This window comes from Halichoerus grypus, chromosome 3 (assembly GCF_964656455.1).
Source record: "Halichoerus grypus chromosome 3, mHalGry1.hap1.1, whole genome shotgun sequence".
Classification (NCBI taxonomy): domain Eukaryota; kingdom Metazoa; phylum Chordata; class Mammalia; order Carnivora; family Phocidae; genus Halichoerus; species Halichoerus grypus.
The window spans coordinates 135,194,606-135,216,235 of NC_135714.1; positions in this window are offsets into that span (position 1 = coordinate 135,194,606).

Genomic DNA, 21,630 nt, shown 5'->3' on the forward strand with positions numbered 1-21,630 from the left:
GAGGGAAAGAAAAAAGAATTATGGACTTAAAAAAGGTTTCTTAAAGAAAAGGGTATTAACCTGACCTCTGGCATTCATTCATGATAAAAATGTTTTGTAAACTAGAAATAGAAGGTAAATTTACTTTCTACCTTCAATCAGAAATGAGAAAAGGATACCTGCTGTCACTATTTCTGTCCCACAACACTTTGAAGACCCTGGTTGGTATGATATTGCAAGAAAAAGAAATAAAAATGTAAGAATTAGAAACAAAAAATGAAGCTCTAATGACTCACTAATATGCTTGTCTTCAAGAAAATAAAAAATAAAGTCCATATAAATCATTACAATTAAGTTCAACAAATTTGCTGGTTATCATCTTATAATACAAAAGTCTTATTTCTATATAAGAGAAACAAATATTAAATATAATTTTATAAATTAAGTGTAATTTAAAAAAATTCACAAAAGCCTCAAAAGTATTAAATGTCAAAAAATAAACCTCATGGAAGATATGCAAGATCTCTACATGGAAAACATAAAGCATTTCTGAGAGTAATTAAGAGAGACTTAAATAAATGAACAAATATTCCATGCTCATGGGTTGGAAGACAAAATTATAAGGTTTTCTATTTTTCTCTCATTGACCTATGATTTAAGTGCAGAGAGGGTGTGAAGCAACGGAAAACTTCATAAACTGCTAATAGGAGTGTGCATTAGTAAAATCACTTGCTTTCAAATTATTTGTAATTCAGAAGTAAACCTGGTTGATAGATGGGCAGTATTTTAAAATTTTTAAAATATAGAAGCTTGTTTTAGAACCACCTGTCCTCCTAAAATACAGAACCGTAGCTCCACTCATGATGTGCTTCACAGTTATGAGGTGGTAGGTCATCTGGTAATATTTTACGTTAACTAATTCTTCTGTTATCTGCCCAGTGACTAAAAATAGAGGCAAACCAGGAAGGATGGCAAAATGATGATGGTGAAAGGGGGGTAAATATAACTAGGTATGTAGAAAAAAGGTAAATTTAAAAATTTTATGTCATAATTAAACACTAAAGCTTTATTAATTTTCAGGCTTATTTTTTAAACACCATTATGGACTTATGACTTTCAATATATTTTTCAGCTTGGCCGTCCAACTGGCCTCACTGGCAGTACATTCAACCTATTTACTCCCAAATGTGATTTGTACTTTAATGTTCAGATCTGGGACTCACTAAAGAAAAAGGCAGGGAAATATGAAGATAGGATATCTTCTTGTTTCCAGAAGCAGGTATTTCAAAAATGCCCATGGTGGTGCTAAAAGAACAATGGAGCCAAATAAAAGGGCTACTATTGGCCATGTTCTGATATACTGAAGATCAAAAAAAAAAAAAAAGAAAGAAAAATGATAGTTGATTACAATGGTTCTTAACCAGTGACAATTTTGTTCCCTAGGAAATATTTGAATTGTCTGAAGACATTCTTGGTTGTCACAACTGGGGGAAGTGTTTCTGGCATCTAATGGGTAGAAGCAGGGGTACTGCTAAGCATCCCACAATACACAGAACAGCTCCCCACAAAAAAAGGAATTTACAATTTAAAATCTCCGTAGTACTTAGATTGAGGAATGCTGATCAATTGAAACAAACTCAGTTCATAAACATATTCCAAATAGGGGAAAACTACATAAATGTAAAGTAAGTTTGTTGCATGCAAAAGAAGAGTAAAGTTAATACATGTTTTAAAATTGCTGTTAATGTTTGACTGGACTTGTCACCAGCTAGACCACAAGACCTGACATTTGCTGCCCACCTGCTTGTACTCACTAACCTTTGTCTTACATTTTCCCTTAAGCTCTTCTTTCTGGCTTACCTCTTAACTCAGGCAAATGAAACTCGAAACCACCCCTCAGGTGATGGTGACTGCCCTGTCAAGACCTCCCGCTGGTCCAGACCAACCAGACCTTTTGAGCTAAACCCCCCACCCCCACTCAGCCTGCACAGATGGACCATGGAGTGATCCCTGGAATGACCAACAACTACCTTTACTCATTATACTAACATCTCCACCCAAAGGGGAGCCTCAGCCTCATTTACATAACATACAATGTATATATAAGCATTTTTCTTTAAAGTGCAACCTTATGCCTGCCTCTACATAAGATGAGAAGTCTTCCCTATCTAAATATTCATCCTAACCCTAAACAAAAGGAACCCATTCACCCTCTCTCTCGGCATTCTTGGTTTTGGAAGCCATTCCCCATAACCTCCTTATTTGCTGCAAGTTAATTTTTTTTTTCACCCAGCATGGAGCCCAACATGGGGCTTAAACTCATGACCCTGAGATCAAGAACTGAGCTAAGATCAAGAGTCAGACACTTAATCGAGTCACCCAGGTGCCCCACTTATTTGCTGCAAATAAAAGTTTTCTTTGTGCAACAAGTCAACCTGGTGTGTTTTCTGACTCACCAAGGAGCAAACTCATGTTGGTTCAGTAGCAGATTGATGTATATGAGTGTGTTGATCTCAAGGTTTTATTTGTTTTTATTATGTATATGTGTGATAATAGATATTTATGGCTAACTATGTGATGGGGAATGGTAGACAGGAAGAATCATGAGTGAGCCAGCTGAACCAGAAAACCAAGAACTGTATTATAAACAAGAAGAGTGATCAGCCAAAATGGCCTTACCAAATAATCAGGTAGAAATAGGTCTTAATGTTGGATTGCAGGACAGGAGTGCAATCAAATGTCCATTAGAGGAAGTGGACAGTGAAGACTCAGCTGTCCAGGAAGGAAATCTCTGTATGGTTCTACTAATTTTAATGAGGTACTAATAAGATATAGTGAAGTAGATAACTACATGTGGTATCTGTAGCCAAAACTTGATGGAAAAGGGAACAAAAAGGGGAAGGTGCAAGAAAAGGAATCAGTTTACAAGGTCTGTGAAATAGCACATGAACCTGTACTAAAGAAGGAACCACACCAACTACTGTAGACTTGGAATTGAATCCCCCTGAGGTAAAAGCAGGTCTTGTTTTCAGACCAAGAATCAACTAGTTAATAAATCAGAACCTGATATCTTGGCTTGAAAGAATATTATTTGGGGAATATTATTTGTAAAGATTATGCATCTAAGTGTATGAATGAAAACGCTAATTTTGTAAACCCATAAATCCAGAGTATCAATGTCTTTGTAGTGATTGAAGTGTCAGTGTAACAGTAAGATTTGTAATCATTGAGCTATTTTGTGAATATTGGATTTATTTTAATAGGTTGAAGCATTTTAAAGATCTCTTACAATTACAGTCTTATTTTTATTGACATTCAGGGCTTGTCTGGGTTTTAATCAACTTTTATTTAATTTTTTATTTGTTTAAAGATTTATTTATTTGAGAGAGAGAGAGTGCGTGCGTGCAAGAGCAAATGAGCGGTAAGGGGCAGAGGGAGAGAGAGTCCTAAGCAGACTCCGTGCTGAGCATGCCACACAGGTGCCCCAAATCAACTTTTAAATGGTCAGAATACTGGATTTATAAATGTGTATTTTTATTTACTAGAAATGTAAGTAGTATATAAATGTATAAGAAATTTGCCTTAAGTATTTGTAAGATTAATAAATTGAGTGATAAAAAGCAAAAGAAGAGGTTAAGTGTTCCTTTGTACCCACAATAGTCTCCCAAGACTTACTGATGAGAAATGGCAATAAGGAATAGCGCTGGTATGAGCAAACCATGGCCCACAAGCCAAATCTTGCCTGCCGCCTGTATATGTAAATGCTTATCACCTTTTTATTTATTATTTATTTTTTTAATTTAATTTTATTATGTTAATCACCACACATTACATCATTAGTTTTTGATGCAATGTTCCATGATTCATTGTTTGCGTATAACACCCAGTGTTCCATTCAATACGTGCCCTCTTTAATACCCATCACCAGGCTAACCCATCCCCCCACCCCCTCCCCTCTAGAACCCTCAGTTTGTTTCTCAGAGTCCATAGTCTCTCATGGTTTGTCTCTCCTTCCGATTCCCCCCCTTCATTTTTCCCTTCCTACTATCTTCTTCTTTTTTTTTTTTTTAACATATAATGTATTATTTGTTTCAGAGGTACAGGTCTGTGATTCATCAGTCTTACACAATATCACCTTCTTAAATAGTTGAAAAAAATCAAAAGAAGAATGTATTTTGTAACATGTAAATTATATGACAACCAAATTTCAGTGACCATGTTTATTCATTGTGCTATTAGAACCCGGCCACATCCACTCATTTACATATCGTCTGTTTTTGTAGTACAGTGGCAGATTAGCTAGTTGTGACAGAAACTGTATGCAGACAACGCTTAAAATACTTACAATATGGCCCTTTACAGAAAGTTTGTCAGTGCTTGGGATAGCAGTTGTAAGCCTGGGCTTCAGGACAAGACAGACTAGGTTTAAATGTCAAGTTGGCCTCTACTAGTCATGACTCTGGCGAGTTTCTTAAACTTTGAGAACCCCAGTGTCTCCATCTGTGAAATGGAGCCAATTTTAGTAACTACTTTATAGAGAAGCTGTGAAAGGTAAATACATAATATGTGTAGGCACCTAAAAGAGCTCCTGGAAATAGAAGGTCCTTAACAAAGGTTTTTTTTTTTTAACACTAACTGGTACTGGGCTTCCTGACCACTACGTTTGGAGTGATCATGGAGGACTGCATATGCTATTAACTTGGGAATGTGCAATTTTAAAAGTTGCACACTTATTTACAATCACAATTTAAAACTCACATACCTTCTAAATGTCAGACCCCTGATGCAAAACCAGTTGAACATTCCTTGAACTTGCCCTGGGTCACAAAGAGTTGGTAGCCAAGGGGAGAAGCAGTGTGTGGTGGAACCGCATGGGCTTTGGAACCACGCAGGTTTCAGATGAATTATAATTCTTCCCCTGGCAATGCGGCTTATAGCAGTTCAATATGCCTTTATGAGCATTGCTTTCCTCATCTACATAAACTATATATCAGCATCACAAATGCAAATACAGGTGCTTGGACCTGCTGAATCTCAAGAGATGAGATCCAGATGTTCACAATTTTAAAAATGCTAAATGTGCTTTTGGCGCACATGCAGGCAGGATTGAGAATCACAAAACAAAAATGTTTACGGGAAGTCTAAATGAGCTAATGAGTGTCAAACTCCTAGCAGAGGACCTGAGACAACTGTCTTCCAAAACCCAGCACATGCTAACATTCTGAACATCATCCATTCAGGGATAATGGAAAACTTGAAGCTGGGCTTGTTGTCTTCATCCCAAGAAATGAGGAAGGATCGTTTCTGTGCAGTAACAACAGGTGATAAACAGACCTTACATCCAGCTGTCCCCCAAACTTTGGGGGGAAAATACCTCGTTCCAACAGTCAGAATTCCCTCAAACTCTCCATATTGGAAAACAAGACTGTTTCCAGAATCTTACAAAATCCTGTTAACGATTGATAGCGTCAAAAAGCACATTCTCTAAGGGTGATATTTCTATCAAAATTAGACCCTTTCTCCTTAAACACCATTGTGAGCTTATTAACACTTTAAAATCACTGGAAAACCTGTAAGGCAGTGTTTACATAGTCCTGCTGTACTCTGAATGGTTCAGCATCAATACAAAGTCTCATTAACCTTATCACTTTCTAGTCCTTGAGCACAATGGGCTACGTCAGGAGCTGCCACTGTCTGTGTGCGCTCTAATGCATAAACTTAATGGGCTTGCAGAACAAGACTTCCAGCAGCGCCACGAGCTATTCAGAGGTACTTTTCAGCTAGCAAATATGTTATTCTGAACCACCCAGCCATTATTGGAATGTATGGAGCCCTTAATTTTGGTTTAATGGTGTTTTTGTAAGGGAGACTTCAATGAAACTTAGACCATATTTTAAAAGTCCAAGAAAAATAAAAAGGGCTCTCCTTGCCACATAGTCCTAGTGATATTAAACAATGCCATATGATGAGTCCTCACCTTCTTCTCAGCTGCTACCTAACTGGTTTTGAAAGATAAATTCACCTTATGGATTCAACTGTGCAAAGTGTAAGGAAACTTCCAAAATAAACTAAATTCCCTTGGAATGATTGTAAGATAAAGAAAACATCTTTAACTGGACTTAATTGCCAGAGATGTCTAAAATTTCCTTGTGAGGATCGGAAAAAAAGGAAATTAGAATATTGAACAAAGTATCTTTGTACCTGAGAGCCACGAAACCACTACCATCATCCCCATCCCCACCACATCCCATAAATATAAATTTCATTGGTCTAGTACGTCATACTTAAGAGATGTTTAATATACAGGCAAGCTTTGTGAATAGCTTTGTGAAATGATGTAATCAAAATTTAGGGAACCAATCTTGTAGTTAGAATGATATAAAGAAAGAAAGAAAAAGAAAGAAAGAAAGAAAGAAAGAGAAAGAAGAAAGAAAGAAAGAAAGAAAGAAAGAAAGAAAGAAAGAAAGAAAGAAAGAAAGAAAGAAAGAAAGAAAAAGAAAGAAAGAAAGAAAGAAAGAAAGAAAGAAAGAAAGAAAGAAAGAAAGAAAAGAAAGGCACCTGGGTGGCTCAGTTGGTTAAGCATCTGCCTCCGGCTCAGGTCATGATCCTGGGGTCCTAGGATCCAGCCCCACATTGGGCTCCCTGCTCAGCAGGAGCCTGCTTCTCCTTTCCCTCTACCTGCTTGTGCTCTCTCTCCCTCTCTGTCAAATAAATAAATAAAATATTTTTTAAAATAAAATAAATTAAAATTAAAATTAAAAAAAGAAGGAAGAAAAATTTAGAAATCTATAGCATGAGAAAAGATATCCATTTTATGCTATTTGTTCTATTAGTGGGTACCACTGCCATTCTACATACAAAGAATTCTCATTTGTAGAAAATGCCATGATACATTTCGTTAAATGGAATCAGATTTGGTATAGTCTCAAAGAGCCGGGCCAAGGAAGAGTAAATCAGGGAAAATCTTATGCTGGTTAGTCACTATAGTATGCTCTCTTGTTGACAATTTGGGGCAGAAATCCAAGAATCTTTGCATCATCAAGTAGTATTTTTATTATTCACTAAATTGTAAAATAAAAAATGACTTTGGTGGTCACCTAATTGAGCTCTAGCCACCCTCTCCCCCCACACATTGATTATATACCACACACACACTGACTATACCTTTTTACTTTAACCCTGTCTGTGGGTGATACTTCAAGGTGAATAATTTAAAGACAGTTTTCTGGACTTTTCTCTCTTTGACTTTCACCATAGCCAATCACCCTTTATGTGTCATATGAATTCCACTTTCTTTCCATTTCTAACACCCAAATGCAAACTCTTATTCCTTCTTACCTAAGCTATTGAAATACTTAATATGTCTCTTGCTATAATCTCTGCTCTACAGTACTCCTTAGTCAACATCAAAACCTTATCTTTCTAAAATGGAACTTTGATCCTAGGGCTGGGATATTCTCTGTTTGTCCCTTTCCGTTCATTTTATACATTCTATATTCTTCTCTGTGCCTGAGACGTTAACCTCTGCAGACTGCATCAACCAGGAATCACGTTCTCTGGCTTTTCTTTGAGTTTGCCAACGGGAGTTACCAACAGGAGGTTAGCAAGTAGTAGGATAGAGAGGTAAATAAATATACCTTTTATCCTGGTCACCACACTGCTAGGCTGTGGTTTTGTGGTAGCTATATATCTCCAAGGTAAGGACACATTCCTATAAGATGGCAGTCTCTGATATCTTCAGCTTCTTCAAATGCTGGCAATCACTTTCTCCTCCTATGTCTCCAAGTCTAATGTTTCGAGCCCCACAGCGATTTTCCCTTAATCTTGCCCACAGTTTTCCAAATAGTCTCTTCATTCAACTGTCTTCAATTATCCCTTCAATTGTTACCTAATATGATTCTGACTGCTATAATTACGCTATTTCCCGAACAGGTACTTTCAAATGCTTTCTTATGTCTCTAATATAAATTCCACTTTCCCATATTTGATTGTTAACCCCACTAAATTTAGCCCTAATCTATCAGTCTTGATGATCTTCAATTGTTCAGTTACACGAGCACTACTCTCTAGTCAGATTACATCACTTACTCTGTTCCTCACATATCACCTGTGTTCCCAAATCCATTCCTTGATAAAGAGAAATGATCTGGCTTGACTGATCAGCCTCTTTTTCTCTGAGATCTGTTTTCCGTGTCCCCTATTACACTATTAGCAGGTATATTTCTGCTATATGACCTTCCTCTTTATCCATAAAAGATTGGGCCACGCATACATAAAAGATTCAAGTTCTCAGGAATGTGGATTTCTGAACAAAATTATTGGGAGAAGATTCTGTGGGTAATGGAGTATCAGTAACAGGATTGTGGTAAAAGAAGGTCCACAATCACCCACCCTGGGCCCCATCCTTGAGGTTTGTTTGAAAAACTCTTCCTTGATTTGAATGAGACACTAGACTATCTTCTCTAATAAATTTTCTTATGCTAGCTCAATTTGATTTCTTTAACTGTAAAGCAAAGGAACCATCACTAACACACTAAGATTCAACATTTCTTTTCTCTTGGCATAGTAGCATGCCTCACTTCATGTATATAAAACAATGGTCTCCAAAATAAGTTGTGAGCACCAGAGATGACTAATTAGTGTGGAAAAAAAAAATACTAGAATATCTATTTTCTATCAAAACAACTTTAAATGATTTAAAAACCAACCTATATTAATATTCAATATACAGATTAACATTTGTGCCCTCACTCAGCCTGTAAGTCAGCAGGTGAGGTGTTCTACACATGCAGGGATGAGAAGGGAAAAGTGGCAGTTTTATAAAGTGGATAAGTTGACAGTGGTATTATCTCTTCTTTATTTACTTTTAGCAAAAGTTAAATTATAATAGTTTATGTGTGCCCTGTTAGACTGGTTTAAATGCTTATTTAAATGCTGGAGTTTTTACAACACAATGACCTGAGAAGGAAAGTGACTCTGATTTATTTTTGTAACATTAAGAGGATCACTGTTTATGTCATGGCAAAGTACTTTAAAGACTTGTCAAGCTTAAAGATAAATAAAGCATTTTTCTTTTAAAAAGATAACTGTTCCATATATTGAATTTTTGATAAAAATTGCTATCTGTAGTGTGCTATCTAGCAGATATTTTTTTAAAAATTTAACCTTCACTGTACCCTTAAGATAAAAATGATATTTTAATAACAAATGAGAGTAACTCCATTTTGAAAGGAACTCCTTTGAATTTGGGTATTTGTTAAAGTTTCTCCCAGTGTGAGATTTTATTATAAAAATATGTCACTTACATAGACGTTAGTATTTGTACATTAAAACATAGAAACAGAAATTTCAAATCAGTTTCAGATTCTCCAAATAGATAGTATTATTAAGCTTCGAGCCATTTGCTTAAGATTTAAAACGCAGCAGCTTCCAAACAACTCCAGAATAACCTATCTGCATCAGTTAGGATATAAAATTAAGAGCTAAATTTCAATTAAACACTTTTCATAATTAGAATAGAAAAATGTGTATCATAATTATCAAATATTGCCAATTATTAACCTCTCCAGGTAAATCTCTATATATTTCTCAGCTATAACAGCTATCCCTTTAAAATCAAATATTGTAATATACTTAATTTAGAACCAAAACTTTAAAATATTCAAAAACACAGGATTAAAATTCATTTTTCAATATACTGAAGCATTTTCAATAATATTTAATAAAAGCAAAGAAGTTTGGGTATGACTAATAAAAATAAATGTAATAATTTAAAATGTCATTTATATCTTATACTTAATTTTTCTCACATATATACTGTATAATATATAAATATATTACTACAGTAATACATGTATCTGATTTATAGGAAATTATGTAACTATATAATATAGCTTATTATATGTATAATGTATATTATATATTATTTCTGTAGTATTTATATAGCATATTTATGCAATAAATATGAAAATGTATTTATAATTTACATATAGTATATGTTGTAAATAGATATGCATTCATTATTCTGTAAATAAATTATATATATATGCTTATCTATACTTACAGGTGTTCATTTTTTTTTTTTCACTCTTAGGAAATGGGATCAAAATATTTCAGACATATAAGCCTCAGTGATGGAGAACTAAAGACAAACAGAAGTGGCCCTAAGTTGATGATTTTTATATCTGTGCTTGGGGTTTTATTTTTATATTTTCTCTATTTTGGGGTATTTTTGAAATTTCCTGTTGAATAGCTTCTGAAAGCAAGACATTCCTACAATTATAACTGTAATAAGTTAAACTTGTAAATGGACAAATAATTTATAGATTTCTCAAATAAGGGAGAAAAATACTTTGGGGGATCAGATCCAAATCAAGTCTGTCCTCTACCAAGAAAACTTTCTGAACCAAGGTTTCTCTTTTCACTGAATTCCTCTCAAAGCTTGTGTAATTACTCTTAATTTCATATTTATGAATTTTCATATTTTTGTAAACATTTATGTTGTCAATTTTATTACAGTTGACCCTTGAACAATGGAGTTTAGGGCTTCTGATCCCCATGCAGTTGAAAATCAATGTATAACTTCTGTCTCCACCAAAACTTAACTACTAATAATCTACTGTTGACTGGAAACTTTACCAATAACATAAACATATATTTTGTATGTTATATGTATTACACACTATATTCTTACAATAAAGTAAGATAGAAAAAATGAAATGTTATTAAGAAACTCATCAGGAAGAGAAAATACATGTATAGTACTACATTATATATATACATATATAAAATCCACGTATAAGTAGACCCACACAGTTCAAACCCATGTTGTTCAAGGATCAACTGTATTTTGCTAGTTCCTTGGAAGCAATCATTGTGTTTCATGGTCGTATATATTTACCTTTTGGTCTTCTCTTCTGTCCTTATTTTCACTTGACCCAAAGAGATCCTGGTTAAATCCAACTCTTAACCTTGAAAAAAGCTGGGATGAACTTGTCACCCAGCTGGTCAACCTTGCTTTAAATTCAAGGTCACTGATCTCAAATAGATTACAGTATATTTCCATGCTCTTTTCATCTTCCTATGTTTCCTCATGACTATGTTGCGTCTTCTTTTTCTTCAGATTTCCAAAACCTCTTTGGTTATTCTTACAGCAGATGATCTTGCCTTCTGAAGCAATCAGAAGAAAACTTCAAGAAAAAAAAAATCTAATAAATGCACCAACACACGTCCCTGCATCTATGACCTCCTTTGCTCCTGTAACCTAGGTCAGTGCTTTACCTGAGCTAGATCACACTTTGTCTCACCTGCTCAGACTTAGCTTTCATAATGGCCCCTTCTCTCTCCTCCATCATCATCATTTCCTTCTTGGGCTTTCTCTTCATTAGCATACAGGCCACACTTTCATTTCTCTCACCTTAAAAAGTGAGTCCACACTGCCCTCCAACTTCTCCCTTTTATTTTCTCAGGTTTCAAAGGAAGCCTGATATTTGTTTATATGTATAAAAAATATTTGTCTATATCTGCTGACTCCATTCCCTTTGACACACCCAATCAGGCTTTTACCTCTACTTCTACTACAAAACTCTTATCAACATCATCAATGATCATTTGATTGCCAAAATCAATGTTCAATTCTCCAGACATCATTTTCCTTGATCTATAAGCAACTTTGTCAGAGTTGATTACTCTATCCTCCTGAAACTCTTTTTGTACTTCCCAGAAGATACACTCTCTGGTTTTCCTCCTTTCTCTTGGTTGTGTTTTCTTTTTCTTGTCTGTCATTACTTACCTGGCTGTTAAACATTGGAGTCCCTTAGGATTCTCTCTTCTGTTTTCTACATATATGTAGTAGCTTGGTGATATCATCCATTAAACATTTGTATTTTAATATATTTATTATATATAATATACACAATTTAACATATTAACATATTATATTTATTATATACATACCTTGCTCTCCCTTCAGTCTCTCTCTCTATATATATATATACATAGATTTTGTATCAGTCTCCTGATGATGGAGAAAAATAAAAACAGGGAAGACAGCTAAAGAATGCATATGTGGCCATGCCTGGGTGGCTCAGTCAGTTAAGTGTCTGCCTTCCATGTATGTATATACATATACATGTATACGTATATATGTATATATATGAGAGAACAACTTCTGTAATCCCACTACCCTAATAATCACTGTTTATAATTTTTGCAGTATTTCAAGTCTTTTTTCAAAAAAAAATAGTATTGTTTTTATTGTATAGAAATAAAATTTATAATGTAATAAGTATAAAAATAGAGAAAATGTTCAGAAGTTAAAATCATCTAAATACTGAAGAAGGAATAAAGAAGGAAAAGGAGGAAGAGAAGGAGGACAAGGAGGAGGAAGAGGAGGAGGAAAAAGCAGGGGAAAAAGCAGCATACTCTTAAAGCATAAAAGCTTGTCTCTAGTCCCAATATCTCTCCTCAGACTCTAATATCCAACTGCCTAGTCACCTTCTCTACCTGGGTGTCAGTTCAGTATCTTAAACTTTACACATCTAAAACTGAGCTCTTCTTAATCTCCCCAAACCTGCTGCTCTGACAAGCTTCTGCACCTGAATAACTCTACTCTTCTACGTGATCAGAACAAAAATCTTAGTCTCTTCCTTTCCAGGGTCTTAAGTCTTTCTCCAAAGAGCATCTAAAGTGATCCTGATGAAAACTGTCAAATTATGTTATACCCTTGGCCAAAATTTCTCAGTGGCTTTCCCATATTTTATAATTATACAATAGGTTTTAACTATAAATGTCTGTGGGAAAACCAGAGAATTAAAAAGCTTCTCTTTGTGCCACTGCCATGTTATATGAAGATACAGTCCAATAGTATAAATTCATATAAATGTAGATAGTAATCTGTTATAGATGATTTTGATTCTCACCAGATATACTCATTTTCCCACTGGCTATCTATTCCCACTCTCTGAAGTAATAATATCAGAGAGTCATCCTATGAATACATAAAACACATCAAATATGGAACACTGAGTTGATTCACATATTATCAGCCCAGTTTGGTCATTAAAAGTATTTAAATATATAACTGCTAAGATTGGCAGTTTTTATTGACTTAATTAGATCAACTATCACTATATTTATGTGTCACAGAAGTATATCATCAAAATATTAATTTGATTGAACATAAATAACGTCAATATATATCCAGAATGCAACATCTGCTCACCACTTGCACTGTTTCTGCCATGATCCACGCCACCATCATCTATCATCAGAATTATTGCAATGACCTCTCACTCTCTACTTGCTTCTACTCTTGCCCACCTTTCAGTCTATCCTCTGCAGAGCAACTGAAATGATTCTGTTGAGAGCTGTCAGATCATGCGTGTTAAAACCCTGGCCCAGGGACGCCTGAGTGGCTCAGTCGGTTAAGCGTCTGCCTTCGGCTCAGGTCATGATCCCAGGGTCCTGGGATCGAGTCCCACATCGGGCTCCTTGCTCAGCAAGGAGCCTGCTTCTCCCTCTGCCTGCCTCTGTCTCTCTCTCTCTGATAAATAAATAAAATCTTAAAAATATAAAAAAAAAAAAAAAAAAAAAACCCTGGCCCAAATCTCTCAGTGTTGTTTGTTTGTTTTTTTCTTTTTTCTTTTTCTCAGTTTCTGTTAAACTCCACAAATCACTTTTTATGGGAACTTTTTCAAGATGTCTTTCCACAATATGTAACATTTTGTCATAAGGAATCTCCCCTGAAAAATCATCCGTAAAAGTAACATCCTGCCCACTAGACCCATCCCAACATTTACCTCTGGGCTTGTAATATACACTCCAGCCACTAGAGGCACACTTCTCAGCAACGGAACAGGACTTTTCCCAGAGGACCAATAGTAACAGTCACATAATTCTTAAAATCCTGCTCCTTGGAAATTCCAGCAATTAGAACAAAGTCACACAAGCCACACCCATACTTAATAAAAAGCACTGGCATTTCATTAGCCAGATGCTTCAGAGTACCACCCTTCTCTTGCAGAAATTCCACCACTGACTCCTGATCTGCTCTCTTAGGATTACGAGGTATTCGAAACTCTTCAAAGAAATATCCATCTTCAGAACAGTACTTCTTATTATCTTCATCTCTACCTCTCACTGGCTCAGAGTGAGCCAAATTCTTTTCCATGGCTTACAAAGCACTTTCCCATCTGGCTGCCCATTAACTCTCTGATCTCATCTCCTATGGCTCTTGTTACTTCTTCTGCTCCAGGCATACTGGCCTTGCTTTTCCTGGTCCATGTCTGGCTTGCTTGCTCCTGCCTCAGAGCCTTTGCACTTGCTGTTTCCTCTGCCTGGAATACAATCCTCCATGTAAACACATATACAGTGGGTTTTTTTTTTTTTTTTTTTTTTTAAAGATTTTTATTTATTTGACAGAGAGAGAGCACGAGTGGGGGGAGGAGCAGAGGGAGAAACAGACTCCCTGCTGAGCAGGGAGCCCAATGTGGGGCTTGGTCCCAGGATCCCCAAGACCATGACCTGAGCTGAAGGCAGACACTTAACTGACTGAGCCACCCAGGCATGGCCACATATGCATTCTTTAGCTGTCTTCCCTGTTTTTATTTTTCTCCATTGCATTTAGTACCACTCAATACACTATATATCTAAGTATTTGCCTTTTTTTGTCTGTGTTCTTCTACTGAAACATAGGATCCATGAGGACAGATATTATTTTATTTCTGAATAGAAAACTTTTTATATCTAATGATGGTTTGCAGGATCAGACTATTCAAGGAAGAACACATTAAGCCTCACATGTATTATTTACAAATGCTACATGAAAATTGTAAAAACGAATGAGTTATCCCTCTTGTATGCTCTTATGACCCTGTTCATGCCTCTCTTAATATATCCAGGACATTCATTATAGTAGTGCTCTTCGTGTTTATCTTTCTTGCTGCAGTAAGAAGGGTATGTGCTATGGTGAGTGCTGTGAATTGTGTAGGACTGTTGAATCACAAACCTGTACCTCTGAAACAAATAATACATTATATGTTAAAAAAAAAAAAAGAAGATAGTAGGAAGGGAAAATTGAAGGGGGGCGGATCAGAAGGGGAGATGAACCATGAGAGACTATGGACTCTGAGAAACAAACTGAGGGTTCTAGAGGGGAGGGCGTTGGGGGAATGGGTTAGCCTGGTGATGGGTATTAAAGAGGGCACATACTGAATGGAGCCCTGGGTGTTATATGCAAACAATGAATTATGGAACACTACATCAAAAACTAGTGATGTAATGTATGGTGATTAACATAACATAATTTAAAAAAAAGAGAAAAAAATGTTATTTCCCACCAAAAAAAAAAAAAAAAAAAGAAGCCTCTTAGTATAAAAACATGCTGTATTCACATTTCTGTGGCCAGATCCCGGCATAGAATTTGATATTCAATAAGCAAGATGTAATGAGTGTTTGATCATTCTTTTGTGATTTTATTTATTTATTCATTTACTTATTTATATTTACATTTGTTGGAGAAAGCAGGCATTAAAAAATGTTAAAAGCTCCTCGCCACTATGCAGTATAGGAAACCTGAATGAAATCAAGCTCATGGCGTTGTGTTAATTACACAGTCCACTGGATGAAAAGATCCTTTCTGTTCTTTTTTCCCTTGTGTCCTTATGACTGTTATTGACAATTTCCCTATCTCACTGTTACTCCTTCAGTGGCCTTTTCTGAATTCATTTCAATTCTCAGATCCAAAGATACATAGAAAAGAGACATGCAGATAGGAATAAAATGGAAAAGCAGAACAGGGGTGAAGAAAAGAGAGGTAATGGAAGAGGAGTCCAGGGCAGAGGAGGGAGCAGGAAATTCTAGGTCTGTGGGGCATTTGCATAGGCATTTGCATCATACAACTTTGCCGCAGCAAGAAAGTCAGTAAGAAGTAAACTTTGGAAGGTGATCCCATTCAAACTGAGGTGCCAGGGAAAGAATGGAAGGGAAGAGTGCCATAAGGAAGAGGTATACTATAGAGTAGAAGAGATGAATTCACCCATTACAGGTTTCACAACATCTAAAATGCTAAGAGGTGTAAATTTGGTGTATGTTTCTCAAAGCTTCAGTAACTGAATGATGATGGTTTAAATAAAACTGTCACCATTGTTGTTTTTTCTTTCTTTTTTGCATGCTAATTAGCTTTGTTTTTGAAAGACTATGCTTTTAAATGTCTGCTTTCTCTAAAAGCTAAGCTAAAACTTTTCTTTGATTGCTGCTTTGTTTGGGAAGGAGTTCAAGGGACACCAGAAGATTGTTTTAAAAAGTGATTTTATTCATTAGTATTGTATTTGCCTTATTTTGATTTATAAAACTTTTTCACGTTAAACATTTAGCCAGTGACCTTGAAATAAGGCTAAACTCCAACTCAAATGTCAGCAGAAAGAAATGCCAGCTTTTATGAAAATTTTGCTTATGAATTTTAAATGTGAGGATAATGTCTTTTCGTTTTTAAAAATATTCTATTCTCTTTCACCTTTATTATTACTATAACCTTTAATATTTCAGAGAAAGATTTTTCAGTTGTTTGAATTAGTCAAATTCAGACAGAGGGAACTTATGAATATTGATCATTAAAATTTTATCATTTGCCAATACTAAAGTAATTTCTAGAACTAATTCCATGACATTTAACAAAACTTCCAGGGGTATTCTCTAGGTTCTTTTATCATATGTTTTCTTTTGGAATTATTTTTAAATATTGTTTTATTAATATGGTCTATACATAATGAATTTAGATTGCGAGCAAGTCTGAAAAAAAAAATTAAATTAGTGGGTGTGGAATAGAAAAAAAATTTAATCACAGTATTTTTACAGAGTTGTGAAATAAAGGTGTGTAGTCACAAGCTTCTTTCTTCCTATTCAATTAACTTTTTCTTTTTTTTTTTTTTTTTTAGAGAGAGAGGAGGTCAGGGAGGGACAGAGGGAGAGAGAGAATTTTAAGCAGGCTCCATGCCCAGCACGGAGCCCAACATAGTGCTGGATCTCATGAGTCTTAGATCATGACCAGAGTCGAAATCAAGAGTTGGACACAACCGACTGAGCCACACGGGCCCCCATGAATTAGAATTTATTATAATTAATGATTTATAGTTTTTCTTTTGCTTCCACTATAAAAATGACGCCGCATGCTACATTTTTCCAAATGCCTTTCTCTGTCCCAGCTAAAATATGAATTGTAGAGGAGTACTATGCTAATTGTTAAGTGTTTAAAACTAATAGCTTCTATTCTTTTCCATTAGCCACCAGGGAATACTTAGAACTACTATTGTTTTTCAAATATATTACAGAATTTTATTATAATGTTAAAGAAACTGAAAGCATCAAAAAATCTTCAAGCAGAGCTTGACTATAATAAAACTAACACTGGGTGTTTATAAGTGTCAAACACTATGCTAAGTCTTTTACATGCCTTATCTTATCTAAATATTACAATAATTCTATGAAATAAGTACCATAGGATAGAATAAACATTGAGACTTAGAGAGCTTCACCTGTCACATAGGTGTTGATCTGTTGATCTGGGATTTGAACTCAAGTTTGTCTGACTCCAGCAGCCAAGCTTTTGACCAGTGTGGTGGATGGTATTGTCTGTTCAAAACACCTGCTGCTCTTCTTAGAGGTCCCCTTGTTATGGAGGACTAGACATATGGTCCCCAACATATGATTTGACTTACAATTTTTCAAATTTACAATGATGCAAAACAAAACATATTCAGTAGAAAGCATAGTTTGAATTTTGATCTTTTCTAGGCTATCGATAAGCAGTAGGATATTCTATTATGATGCTGAGTGGTGGCGGTGAGCCTGGCTCCCAGTCAGCCACACAATCAGGAGGGTAAGCAACCATTATACCTACAATTCTATATCCATACAACCATTCTGTTTATCACTTTCTGTACAGTATTCAATAAATAACCTGAGATATTCAACATTTTATTATAAAATAAGCTTTGTTAGATGATTTCACCCAACTATAGGCTCATGTCAGTGTTCTGAGCACATTTCAGGAAGACTAGGCTAATTTATGATGTTTGGTAAGTTAGATGTATTAAATGCATTTTTGACTTAATGATATTTCCAACTTATAGTGGGTTTATTGGGACATAACCCCATCCTAAGTCAAGGACTATCTGTACCTTTCCACCTCATTGACCTTAGGCTTTGGTAAATGGATGATGGAAATTGACATGTGCCATTTCCAAACAGAAGATTTACAAGCCATCACACCGTTCTCCACCTTGTTAGTTTCCCCTTTCCCTTGAGCTTGACAGTGTCCCCAGTGGGGCTGATCCTACAGTCTAGGTCTCAGGTGATGGTGACTATGAACAAGGCCCTGAACAGTGATAAACACACAACTGAGTGTTCAATGTTCTGTGTCAATGAGACCTACAAGTCATTTTTTGTTATAGCACAAATGAGTCTAGCTTGACTGATACATTATTCAGTCTATGCCTCTATTTGCTTATTCTATGTAGAGAAATTTATTTGTAATGTAATTTTTTTCTTTACTGCAAATAAACTAGAACAAATCAAAATCTCCTTCCTTGCAAAACATTCTGAATACATCATAAAGTCCTTTGGTAAACTCTGTAAACATACAACATAACTAAATTATGAGGGCATGAGAATTCTAAAATGCCCACTCTGGTTGGATGTTGCACAGAGTGCATATCACATAGAGGAGCAAATACTTTCCAGAGATTATTTTCCATTATCTACTGTTAATAATACATCTCTTTTTACTGGCTCAACCATTTAAACTTGTCTGCAAGCACATTTTAAAACAGATTCTGTTGACAGGTGCAGTTCCAAAGACTGCTTCATCTTCAGTGAAATTATATTGCTCTCCCACTCACACTCCTTCCTTTAAAATGGTACTTACACCCACTGCCGCCTGGATGCTTTTATTGTAGAGGAAAGACTGAAGAGTGATTCATCTAGTTTTTAATCTTTTGGCCTTTTTAGTGGGATGGTAGAATCACAGGAATTAGGGAAGAAAATGATCAATTGCTTTTGCATTTACATTTTTATACCCGTAGTCAGCAGCTTCCCAACAATGAGACTGAATAAAAAATCATAGGTAGGCCAAAACCCTCTGCTACAGATAATCAAGTAGCTACAGACCTGAGGGTGGGTGTGTGCTCTATTTAGAAGAATTGCCTGATAGATGTCACTATCATCTTCTTTTAAATTCAGTCTCCTTTGGCTCAGTGTACCCATTGATTTTGTTTTGGCTGAAATCTGTTAAAAAAAAAAAAACAAGATAAACCACCATGAATTTCTCATTTTCAACCATTTATGTATATGGGAAGTGACTTACTGATCTAATTGAACAGTCATTGCTCACTCTTCATCAGACTATTCTTCATCAGTGTTATTTACCACTTCCCAGGCCCTGACATGACTGTGGGCTGTGAGCAACTCTGTAGACAAGAGTGCTGCTTGTGTGGATAGAGCAGCCATATATCAAATGCTTGGAACAGGCTAAATGGAAATTTCAGGCAAAACATAAATAGATTTTAAATGATAACTGTAGCCTCTTCTTTATGGGTCGGACCTAGCAAAAGCACTTTGTCACCTCCTGAGCCATTGCTTCTGGCCCCAATAACAATATTTTGGTGGATGTTTTTAATAAAATTGAAATCAACAACACTAAGGTCTAGATCATACAGGTAAATTTAAAAAGTATGTGCCTCCTTCATATTAGCAGATTTTGACACTTCTCAATGATTACTTCATGATTAAAGGTAATGAAATAGTAAATGTGTTCTAGGAAATGCCATCAAAAGGAATATAAATTACAGCAATTTAAAAGGGGGTCAAGACAGATCATATTCCCCTTCTTGTATATGGTATCATGTATACTGGATTATTGAGCCTTCCATGTGAATTTCTCTCTTGCTTTGCTACTCATTTTACTTACTACTATAAAAAAATCTGTGTAGACCAGTGCTGTGCAATAGAGCTTTTTGTAATGGTGGAAATGTTCTATAATCTGCATAATCCAATAAACATATAGCCACTAGCCCCATGTGCCTAATGAGCACTTGAAATCTAGCAAGTGCAACTGAGAAAACGATTTTTTAAATTATATTTAAACACCTACCTGGGGCTAGTGATTACTGCATTGGATGGTCAGGTCTAGACCACACATAACTTACATTCTTAGAATCATAGAACTTTAATGTTGAAAGCAGTTTACAGAGAATCTAACCCAAGTTCTCTATATTGTTACTTACCTATTGGAGAGATGATTTCTGACATTATCTTTGGAAAGACTGCTGTCCAACTACAGTTGCTTGCTCAGGCTATTCACTGCAGATAAGCCAGAGTCCAAAAGTTTCTGGGTTTTATTCTTGTCAACCATATAACTGTATTTGTCAACCATAAAATAGTTCAAGTAGGCAAATAGTATTATTATAATGGTGAATGATAAGCATATCTCAGAATGCTACCTACAACTGAAATAATGTTGCTTGCTCTTAGAACTCATATAGAAGTAAATACAAAACATGAAGTTGAGTGTTAGTATGTATTTTGGGGGAAATGAAACAGAAAACATTATTTCTGCAGAAACATTGAGAGTATTCTTTCTTTGTTGCTAGAAACCATGCCTTGTTTATCTTTGCCTCTTCAGAACTGAGCACAGTAATTCCAACTTGAGAGATGACCAGTAAATGTTATGTGGACCTACTTAAGTGATTAAGGGAAATGAATGGCATTCCAATGGTTGGTATCTTTCCCACAATAGATTAACCAGTAGAGTTTATTACTTTACTGGTCCTTAATTCTACCTTTATATTGAGGCCACCTGGGAAACTTAAAAAATGTCAAGCCTCAACTCCAGAAAATGTGGGAGCCAAGGCATTAGTAGCTTTAAAAGCTTCCCAGCTGATGCTAATGAGCAATACGGGTTGAAAAAGACTATTTGTTTAGTCTAATTATGGTAATAAGTCAAAGTTCAAATATATTTCAGAGTCAAAATTAATCTTGACTCTAATGTATAACCTTAAAATATGCCAAAGAAGATTATAACTGGACTGATGATAATACCTTATCACTAATAAAAATAGAAAGATAAAACTCTACTAATTTTTAAAACAATCAAGCAAAAGATAACCAAAGACAAAAATCAGTGAATTCTGTTTTCACTGAGGTTTCATATATCCATAGATATGCCTGAGAGAGTAGGAAGTCCTATGTGACAGAATCAAAATTTTTACGGCATATAATGTGGGTTGTAAGAGAGAAATCACTCTTAAGAATGAAACAGAGAACGGGGCTTCACCACAGGACATTGGCAGAAGGGAAGAAAGGATATGCATATGTATGTAGCTGCGCTTGAATAATAACTGCACTTGTCGATAACTACTGTCATGTATATATGTATACATACATGTAAGTAAGTCATCTATATATATATATGTCATGTATACATGCCTACTACAAGTCACACTATTCCCAGGTCTGTAAGGGTGTTTTCCTTCTTTTTTTTTTTTTTTAAGATTTTATTTATTTATTTTGACAGAGAGAGAGAGACAGCGAGAGAGGGAACACAAGCAGGGGGAGTGGGAGAGGGAGAAGCAGGCTTCCCGCTGAGCAGAGAGCCCA